Consider the following 11206-nt stretch of genomic DNA (forward strand, 5'->3'; position numbering starts at 1 on the left):
AATCACAGGCTCTAAGATCAGCAGCAAAGTATTTGCATGTCAGAGGTTTCTCAGTGATGCCAAGATCACACATAGAACACCAAAGTCCCAAAGGAGCCTACAAAGGTGGGAGAAGGGGAGGGCAAGAGAGAAAGGAGAAGCCACAAAGATACTAAGTACTCCTAAGGAGAAAGCTTAAGCTAAATGCAAAGGCGGGTTCTCCACCAGGAAAAAATGCACCTCTTAGGTTACTTCCAGGTTGGCACAGCTATGGGGTGAGGAGTGCTGACATCCGGTGGGTGGAGGCCAAGGATGCTGTCCAGGACATCACTCACCAAGAATCATCTAACCCCAAATGTGAATAGCGAATAGTAGTAACACTGAGAAACCCCGAACCAGATGGTTGATTTATTAACAGCCAAACTCACAAGTGTTTTAAAAATAAAGTTATGCCTGTATAGAGGCGCACATCTGTCGTCCCAGACGGGAAAACTGTGAGTTCAAAGCCAGTGAGACTATAGAGCAAGACTGTGGAGGGGGGGTTTCTTTGCACACTTGAGTGCTTGTAATAATTATGCATATGCAAATATGTAAATAATAATTCATGGTTAACAGCATGAATAAAATGATGAGGGGGGATTAAATGGCAGGACAGAGCTCCAGGAGGCATCATCGTACAAAATGAGTTAAAGTGTAAAATGAGCAGACACCTCAAAACTGCAAAATAAACTGTGTGACTGTGTGGTATCTCACACAGACGTAAATGAAGATAGAAAAGGAAGTCCCTCAAAAAGGAGAGAACAGGGCCTGGGGAGACAGATTGATCTGTAAAGACATATAAACACAAGTTCAGTCCCCAGTACCCACAGAAGATGCTTGTGATCTCAGGGTCCAGAGGTACAGATAAGATCTATGGGGTTCACTGGTAAGTTCCAGGTTCAGTGAGAGATCCTGTCACAAAATAATAAGATGGAGAAAGATTGAGGAAGGCACTCCATGTTGACCTCTGGTCCCCACAAATACACACGTGTGCACACACACACACACATCAGCCAATGGAGTAAAATGGGCCAGATTCACAGACTAATAATAAAAATAAATAGATCTATGAAATTCCAAAATGAACTTCCCTGGATCTGGGGTGAAGGAGAGATGGGAGTCAGAAAGCACAGAGAAGGAGTATCTTCAACAGGAGTCATGCCTCCATCATGCCTCCATCATGCCTCCATCATGCCTCCATCATGCCTCCTTCACTGGACATGGCTGGAAGAACAGACATCCACAAGGAGGTTTGTGGGCTATATTGAATATTGCTGAGAATTTTTGTTTATTTCTGAAAATAAAACTGTGATGTTTCCAAGGAGGAGGCAAACCCAGCTGATGAAGCTGAGAGAGAAGAGAAACCAGAAAGCATAAAGAATCTAAATCATAAAAACATAGGCAGGGTCAGCCAATGAAGAAACTTGGTGGGCAGGTGTGCAGTGTCCCGCACCTTGCAGAGGTGGGAACCACAAAACTCTAGAGATGGCAGCAGCCTACAGTGTGACATATCCAGGAGACTTCTGAGCTGACACAGTCAGAGAACACGGTTCTGATCTGAACAGGTGCTGGAAGGAGGACCTCCACTGGAGTCCCGTGGAGAATCCTCTTCAGAAGCATCCCCACATGCCGGAGGGCTGCCTCCCAGAGCCTGTCTGCACATGCCTGAGGCTTGTCCTCACCACACGTTTCAGAGGGAGCTCTGCAAGGGCGTGCAGCCTCCTTAGCAACCACTAGATGCAACCAGAAGTTGGTCAGCAGGCAGCTGGAGTTCAGCAGGCAGCTGGTGTGGTGAGCAGTACGGGAGTGTAAACACACTGTTGTCCCAGAACTGGGAGCTCCGGAGATGGATACTGAAAAGGTCAGAAGTCAACTAGTACAGCCTGCGTGGAAAGGGTGCTGACAGCAGGCCTCAGACAAGCGCACCGTGCGTTCTGGAAGGGGTCTAATTTCTGTACAGTTGTGTTCCTCTAAACAATGGTCCAGCAGCGCTTGCCATTTCTTTGACACTAAATATGAGCATCTCTGAAGACCAATTACATCACTTAGTGCTCCCTACCCACAGAACTGTAAAGCACCTCCTTCACCATCTATAGTGGGTGTGGAGTAAAGAGATCCAGCCACTTGGGTGTTAAAAGGTACGTCTGTGATGTGAAGAGAGGGTCCTCGCCCACAGCTGCCGAGAGCCATCGTCCTTCCTATCCCACACCTGCTTCTTGCCCTCTGACTTATGAGACAGTGGCATGAAAAACGAGACAAAGCTGTCTAAGAAGATGTACAATTCATAATTTGCCAATTTCCTGTAATTTTTTTTAAAAAAGTAGTTCTTAGAGTAAAATTATGCTTCTAAGATGAAAGGAAAACTTTATTCCCAGTTTGGATATCACTTCTATGAGCAGACTCGGTCTCACCCTCTATAAAATAAGGACGTGTAAATCTAGCAGTAGGAAAGCTGTGGCCAATTTGTCTGATCTGGCCCTGGACATATTTAGACATGCACAGTGTGTTCACTGCTGTCTGCTCCCCTACCCCATCTCGGTTTCCCTCCCCCCCTCTCTCTCACACTCACACACACACACACACACACACACACACACACACACACACCAGTGCCTGGATACTTAAAGCATATTAATTAATTGCCACTAAAAGACCAGATGAGCTCTAAGCTTTCTTTCAGGTCTAATGAAATATGAAATAAATTAACTACAAACACACAGGCTCAGACAGATGGCAAATGTTGCAGGATGGGCATAAAAGCCCTGGGTCTCAGGTACCAGAGACCCGATCAGATAGAATGAACCTGATACCACCACGCCCTTTATTAAACAGCCAGGTTCCCTTGGCTGCTCATATATGTCTGATGAATTTGCTTCTTTTTGTTGGTTTTAGTGGCTTTCAGGGCCCTTGCTCCTAGAACGGCCTGCTTTTCATCTGAAATCAAACGTTCTTCACAGAACACCGTTGCTTTTAAAGCGGTTACCTCATGGTCAGTAACCACTGTGTTCTTTCCTGAATGACAATGTCCATGACAAAAAAATGGAGTCCTAATCACTCTTGTCTGAACACAGACCAACATCTGCAGTGAGGAAGCCTGTAGCCCATTCCTCTCAGCCACTTCATTCTGACAGGACCATGAGTATCTGGCATTCCAGCCCACCCTGGGGAACCTTGTCCAGACCCCGTGATATCTGCACACCTATCCCTGGCATCCATTCCCTTCGGCAGACCGTGTATGGCCTTCCCTTTGACTGAAGTGAATCTTATCTCACACTTCTGTTGGGCTTTTCTTGCATGAAACTATTTGCTACTCTGGCGTGCTGAAGACAGATCAATCATCCAGTTTGTTCAAAGAGAAAAGGCTGTGAAGTCTGCTTAGTGGCCATGGGATGGACCAGACGTACTCTAAAGATTTCTCCTAGATCTGTTGTTTCTTTTTTTTTTTTTTCCTTCAATGTTTGATTCATTAAAGGGCTGTGCCTCACAGTATCCCATAAATAAAAATTATTACTTAAAAAGAAATACAATAGGTCTACAAACACATTAATCAATCCTCCTCCAATAGAAATGAGGTATCATTGAGGGTATTTGCAGGGAGACCCCAATTCTGGAGATCAAAGAAGAGGTCAAGGTAACTTAGGGCTGGAACGGCGATGCCCTTTGAGAATTCTGTTCAGGTGATGAACTCAGCTCTGGAGACCCCGGGTTACTTGAAATGATTAATGAATGAGAACTGTCTGCAAGAAATCTGCTTGGCAACAGAGTAAGGAAGAACTCAGGACTTGAAAAGTACTTAGCGTTCACTGTGCAACAGGGAAGGCTTTTTGATAGCTACAAAAGAAAATATAAAAATCTCTGACCACAATACAGGCTCTGAAGTGCATATGCTCGGTCACAAGAAAGGTGGTGTAAACATTCACACGATCACACAGGATGGTGGATGCTAGATACATATTCCAGTTATTTGAAAATGAGTGTTTTTTTCCCTCTATGAAGTACATTTAGTTGGGCAGTGTTAGCTAAAAGCTCAGCATTCTAGCCTGGCATTCCACTAACCAGCCAACTGTACAGCAGAAAGAGCTGTTGGCAGTATGTCAAGAGATTGAGATGAGGGTCAGGAGAGATGGCTCAGCAGTTAGGACCCCTTGCTGCTCTGGCAGATTACCTAGTTTGGGTTCCCAGCACCCACATGGTGGTACAAACGTGGCTGCAACCTCGAGTTCCAGGGCATCAGAAGCCCGCCCTCTTCTGGGCTCAGTTTGGCACTTTAGACACATGTTACCTCTACATACAGAAAGACACAATGCTTATATGCATAAAATAAAATAAACAAAATTACATTTTTAAAGATCAATGAAAAAGGACACAAAGAAAAGAGATGGAGAGAGGAGGAGAAAAGGAGAGAGTGAGGAAGGAAAGAAGAGGAGGATGGGGGATCCCAGAAACCAAGAACTTTTCTGATTGGATGTGTTATGGAAACAGTCTGGGAGTGGAGGGAGGCTCACATCCCACAGCTCAGGGAAGCTAAACTAGCGTGTTGGAGAGAAGTCATACCTTGTACCATGTCACACACATCAGCACAGGGCCAGGGCTGGAGCCTTCCCACATCCACTGTTGTTTTGCAAAACTACTCACTGGGTGTGGCTTCAAAAGGAAGCCCTGGCTGGCATGTCCAGTGTGTGGCCAGCGGGCTGCATGCACCCCAGTGTAGCCATGAATGCAGCCCGAAACGAAACAGCAAACCTCAAACCTTCTGAAGCTTTTGTCTTTGACTCAATTGCAGGGTTCTCAAGCAAGGACTCTGTAGACAACAAACGGTGATGTGTCAAAGTGTAACCTTAGATCCACCTGCCGGACACACTTTCACAAAGCAAAGTCTACCCCAGTTCCCTTTCCCGCCTGCATCCAACTCCACAAAGAATGGCAAGATCAGTAAGGTGATAAACTAGATATACTTGAATGCTACTTTACACTTCGGATGCTCTGGCGGTGGAGACAGAAGAATCAAATCTGACATATATGTTCATACTATAGAAGAGAGTGTGGATAGTCGATGGTGGGGGTGGGACGATGAGTAAGTGTAGATGAACTTGTGTCATCCGGTCTGCAGCCTGAGGGTCACCACTGACTGGCGAAGGACTCTGGGGAGAAAGAAAAGCCAAAGGCAGAGCACACAACACATCTGCTTTGGTACCTGCAATCCATTAGTTGGAAGTGTAGAGCTAAAGAGAATTATGGGAGTAATTACCATATTTAGGTTATAGTAAAAGGAGAATGTTCGTAGAGTTGGGAGTGAAAATGATCAATCTGTAACCTGGTCAAACACCAGCGGGTAAGGCTTGGGTAGAAAGGGAAGGGCAGGAAAGCATACAGGGAGGCCAGGCAAGGGAGGCTCTAACCTAGCTCTTAGCACTTAGCCATTAAAAAGCTATTAGCAAGTGTATCAAGCTGTGGGAGTCAAGATCCTTTCAGGATCAATGTCACTTTGGAGTGTATATGGTGGCTCTTGTGTTAGTCAGCCCTCTGGGACTGAGAATAAGTAGCTTTCATAATGGGAGAAGGCTGTCAGCATCTTGCTGTGACTCTTAAGAGATGTGTGTAGGCTGGAAAAGTGGCTCAGTTGGTAGAGTGCTTGCCAAGCATACACTCAAGCCCTGGGTTTGATTCCCCAGCATAGCATAAGCCAGGCAAGGTGGCACAGGCCCATTAACTCCTCAGCCTGGAGTGTCAGGCTAGGGAATCCGAAGGTTAACCTAAGCTGTGTGGCAAGTTCCACCCCAGCATGGACTAGGGACTATGTCGTGAGACGAAACAAAGAAAACACATATGCTAAAAGACAAGTGGTTTTGTACTTAAGAATCCTGAGCTCCACACTCACCTGGATTCCAAATGTTGGCATTGCTTCATCTCGTATGGTTATTTAAACTCAAAATCCTAAAATAAGAGGCCTGCAGATAATACGTGACTAGCGGGCCTTTAATATCCCCAAGTCACCTTTGAGAAACAGAAGTTGGGAGGCCCTGATAAATCTGTGCCTGCCTTGTCTTAAGACTCGAGCGATTTCTCACCCCGATGAGAAAGAGCACGCCCTCTCATTTACCACCATGTGCCAGGAAAGAGTGACAATGACACATAGGACTCAACCAGCAGTTTTGAAATAATGTTATTTGGGGCCAATCTTAACACAAGTTTTATGCATTAAATAAATTTTTGTCAGCAAAGGAACTTTAGTCAGCAAGTTTGGCTCCTAGTAACCCCCAAATTGCACCTGACAGAGTCTGATGATCAACACCTTTAAAATGAAGTGTGCATCTGCATAAGTCTTCTTCGGTAAACTCTCAGAGATTTGCACGATCCTCGTGTAGAATAGTAAACTCACAGAGATTTGCACGATCCTCATGTAGAATTGCTCTCATTTGAACATATGTGGAAATCAGGTCACTAAAACAGCTTTCAATTCCTACCATCAATAGAAGGCTTTTAAAATACAACCTTATTTGTAGGCCACACTGTTTTAAATACATGCAACTTAAATTCGCATTAAATGCACCCATCTACTGAACAACACCACTTTTATGTTAAATGCTTAGAAAGGCTTCTGAGCACTTAACAGCTGACAACTATAACCAAGCACATAGTTATTGTACAATCTCAAAAACTAGCTTTATCCAAACATAGGTTTTCTTTCATCAAAATGCAAGTCATTCAGTGACGTCTTGCCACTTGACTCCTTGAAGGAACTGATTCTGCTCTCGAGGTGTCTGCCTTACTTTGAACAGCTTCCCTTTGACTACTGACCCAATCGTGGGCTTGAAGTGGAAGGCATATCTTATTCTCTCTAAACTCAGATGGTGGGTCTCTGAGAACTCGCAAAGAGCAACTTGAATTATGAGCAAGACAGAGATTAAATCAGACAAGGAGTGATCCAATTTGGCTGCGTCCAGCCCTAACTGTTTCTGAGAGAACACAATGGCTGTCTCTGTACTAATCAGCTCTCCCCAGGTGATAGAATTGTGTTGTCTAAATTTTTTTTTTTTAAAGGAGGTCCCTGTTTTATCATTTTTATTTGGAGCAACTACTAAGACAGCAATAAATCTTAAAATATCTCCAACTAGCAGCATCTAGTTACCCCAAAATTACATAATCCAAAAATAGATAATAAAATGGGTTGTGGATCAACACCAGCAGGTTAAGGAAGTTAACATTGACTGCAAATAGAGTGGTTAGATGAGCTAAGCCCAGAGGCTAGCAATCTATGGTCTGAGAAAGCAGGGAGGGCTCTTTAAAGTTGAAGAAACATTTCCTTTGCAGGTCTTAGAGAAGATGTCAACAACAGCATCTGAGACAGCAGGAGAAACCTGTTTCATTCAGGCTCCAATTATACAAACGCCAGCATATGACAGCCAAATGGTCTTGAACAATAGAAAGAGCTGTGGCGTGGGCGGTCCAGTTTGAGGCTTTAAAACCAGAGTCGAATTTTCTCTAAGGCCCTGCCAACAACGTGCAGCCTGCTTTCACCCTGCTTCTCCATGTGGCTTCTTCCCCTGTTTCAACCACTTGTCTATAGAAATCAGAGAGGGAAATCATTTCTAATAGGCTTTGTGTGAGGGGGGCGGGAATAACAACATGTAATAAAGAACGCCTTAGCTGAAGACAATCGGATGGACTAGACCACCCAGAGGTAAGAGGGTACAGTTCCAAGAAGCAATTATCTTCTTTTTCTAGTCCACATTTCAGCATGGGAAAAAAAGAAAACTGCAGAAAATTAAGATAAAGGAAATTCACTTATAAGTCTTGTAAGTATAAAAAGTATGTTTTGAAATTTGGTTTATTTTCTTTCAGGGGTGTTATGGTTGTGTGTGTGTGTGTGTGTGTGTGTGTGTGTGTGTGTGTGAAGCACTATGAAGAAGCACATTCGAGAAAACAGCTAGGAAATTGCAATCACTTTGCACATGGTATTCTGGTGCTGCTGTTCATTCATGAGAGAACAGCATAAACAGGCAACTTCAAGATTTTTGTCTTTCTCTATTATTCTGTTGAGTGGTAATGATATTATTTATTTAATCAGCTTATCTGACAAAATACTTAGGTTCTTATCAACCTCTTGCCATTACAAAACAAGCTATATGAAAAGCTTTAGAGCTAGGCATGTTAGCTCATGCCTACAAACACACCATTCAGCGAGCTGGGACAGGGAGATGAAAGCTCAAAGCCTGCCTGACCTACATAATGAGACCTTGCCTCAGAAATGCATCTCTGTATTTTAAGATAAAGATAGACATATATGTGCAAACATAAATATCTATATTTGATTGATTATGTCATTGAAGCGAGGTAAAGTGCGAGGATTAACTAAACGAAACGACAAAACATGGTGGCTAATGGTATACATTCCTTACTAGTTTACAAGAACAATTATATCAAACTGCACATTGGTCAATATTGACTGAGAATTTCTCTGAAGTTTCTCAAATAATTTTGCTTTCTTTTTTTTTCTTTCATCACTAATAGTTTATTGTGAACAGAGATTGTTTACACTATTTTTTTTTAACTATTACGGTACCAGGGACTGAACGCAGGACCTTGTGAATGGTAGGCAAGCACTGTCCCTGAGCTACACCCCTAGTCTCTAGCTTGTTTTAATCTATTAGATTGTGAATGAGAAATGCTAATGGACTAGGATATTAGGTGCACGCAGGCATATTTGCCTTATTCCTTGCAGTTAGGTTTCTCTTCTCTTACACTGCTGAACTCCCAGCCCTACATCAATAATTATTAATTAAGACAATCCCCTATTCACCCAGGAAAACCTGATCTAGATAATTTCGAATTATTGTTGGGGTCCAGGAATCACCTCACAAACCACACAAACACCACTCTCTGTCAGATAGGGGTAGCTTGTTGAACATGTGTGCCCGAACTGTTCAACCAGGACCATGGTCCAGATTTGGGAACTGAACCATGACCTTAAGATTCTACAGGGTTTTAAGCCCAGACCCCACAACCATCTGTGCCAAGTTATTTCACCAATCAGGATTTAGGAACGGGGTTCCTTTAAGAACGTGTCTCTGTTGCACACTTACCCTGCTCTGGTTTTTTAAGGAATTCAGCTGTGGCAGGGGACTTGCCTTGTCTAATATTCATCTCCTAACTCGTCTACCAGGATGGGAGTTTTCTAACATCCATGCCTTAACTTGCTAACCAGGCTGTCAGTTACCCAAGTACATGTCTCTTTCTGCCAAATAGGCTGTCAGTTCCCAGGGAGGTCTTGGGAACATAGTATTGACTCCCTTAGTTTTTCATTCTAAACATAAAATCTTTCATCTCGCCAAAAGAAAGAATATTCTTTTTCCAATTAATTTATTTATTCATTCATTTTACATTCCAATTGAAGCCCCTTCTCCTCCCAGTCCTCCTTTTCTCCCAGTCCCCCATTTTCTCCCAGTCCCCTATCTCACAGCCCATCCCCCTCCCTTTCACCTCTGAGGAAGGAGAGGTCCCTCCCTGGGTACCCATCTGTCCTAGCAGCTCAAGTCACTGCAGGATTAGGCATATCCTCTTCCACTAAGGCCAGACAAGGCAGCCCTGTAAGGGGAACAGGATCTACAGGCAGACAACAAAGTCAGGGTAAGGCCCTGCTTCAATTGTTGGGGGACCTGCATAAAGACTGCACATCTGCTACGTATGAGCAGGGGGACTAGGTCCAGCCAGTATGAGTCTCTGGGAGCCCCGAAGGGTCCAGGTTAGTTGACTCTGTTGATCTTCTTGAGTAGTCCCTAACCCCTCCAGGTTCCTTAATCCTTTCCCCATTTGTTCCACAAGACTTCCCAAGTTAAAGAAGCAAACTTCTGGTTTATTAGGGAATATACAGTAGGAACGTATATTTTCTGAGGATACTTACATATCTATCAATGACCTAGAGCAAAGACGGTAAATTTGTGTGAACATGATGTCCTTGTCCTCTACGTTCCCTTCATTATTTGGCCAATTAAGCCTTTGAAAATTCTCACCCATTTTCATTTCTTGTTAATGTCAAGACTCCTTAAGTATTTGATACCTGTTGGTCATCTAGCAATGTAACTATCAGGACTGTGCAGTAATTAGTAAATCCTAGACTTCTTTGAAAATCAACAGAAATTCTTCCTCTAACGTTTTTCTCTGATCCCATTACAGATGGTTGTGAGCCACCATGTGGTTGCTTGAAATTGAACTCAGGACCTCTGGAAAAGCAATCAGTGCTCTTAACCACTGAGCCATCTCTCCAGCCCCTTAATGTTCCTTTTAAATCCATCTGTTATTTTAAACTAAAGATACATCACTTCCTGGAATACTAAATGGTCATGCCAAGGGCCAATCCACTCATAAAACACTTAAAAGCAGGTGATGCTTATACAGCATCTTTAAAGATCAATAAAACTCTTCCTGCACAGCTTCCATCACTGGAGAAAGGGTGCGCTGTGAAAGAAAGCAGCAGATGAAGGGTAGATAGTGACAGTTGTGTTCTCTGTGAGCCACAGGAAGGACTGACACCTAAGGAAGATGAGTAATTAGGCATCCTTTCTAATGAGGGAACCAAGTGTGGCTCCTATTCTTCAAACCTTTCTTCTTCCAATAGGTGGGGCTATTAACAACCACTCATGCCTGGTATTAGGCTGGAAGGTTTTTTAAGAAGTTCCAGTTCCACTTGAGAGTCAGTGCATTTGGCCTTGACCTTGAGCATGAACTGATGGTGGAACTTCCGCCATGTTCAGTTAGTCACTTAGTCACTCCATCAAGATTCTCAGTGCATTTTGTAGATCAGATACAGTGGTGACATAATTTCTCTCAAAGGGAAAGCCAAGAATAGTATGGGGAAGGTTTTGACCTGTGATCTCTATTACCCCAAATAAATTCTCAACTTTATTTTATAAAGCATCTTTTACAGGAATTCTGGAGCCACTGCTGGTATGATCTCTGTCCTCTTGGAATTTACATATGCTTAGCACCAACAAGCAAGCTGTCAGTGATGGTTCAATACTACTGGTGCTCTGATAGTGACACAAAATAGCACTTCAGATTCAAGAAGGACCTTAAATCCACACAAAAATATGGCATCTATTATGATGAGTCCTATGATAGTTAATTTTGTCTCAACATGATTGATTTAAGAGGAACCTAGGTAACTGATAAAATATTTTTTTCTGCATAT

The sequence above is a fragment of the Micromys minutus genome (genome assembly GCF_963924665.1).
Source record: "Micromys minutus genome assembly, chromosome: 1".
In the NCBI taxonomy this organism is placed as follows: Eukaryota; Metazoa; Chordata; class Mammalia; order Rodentia; family Muridae; genus Micromys; species Micromys minutus.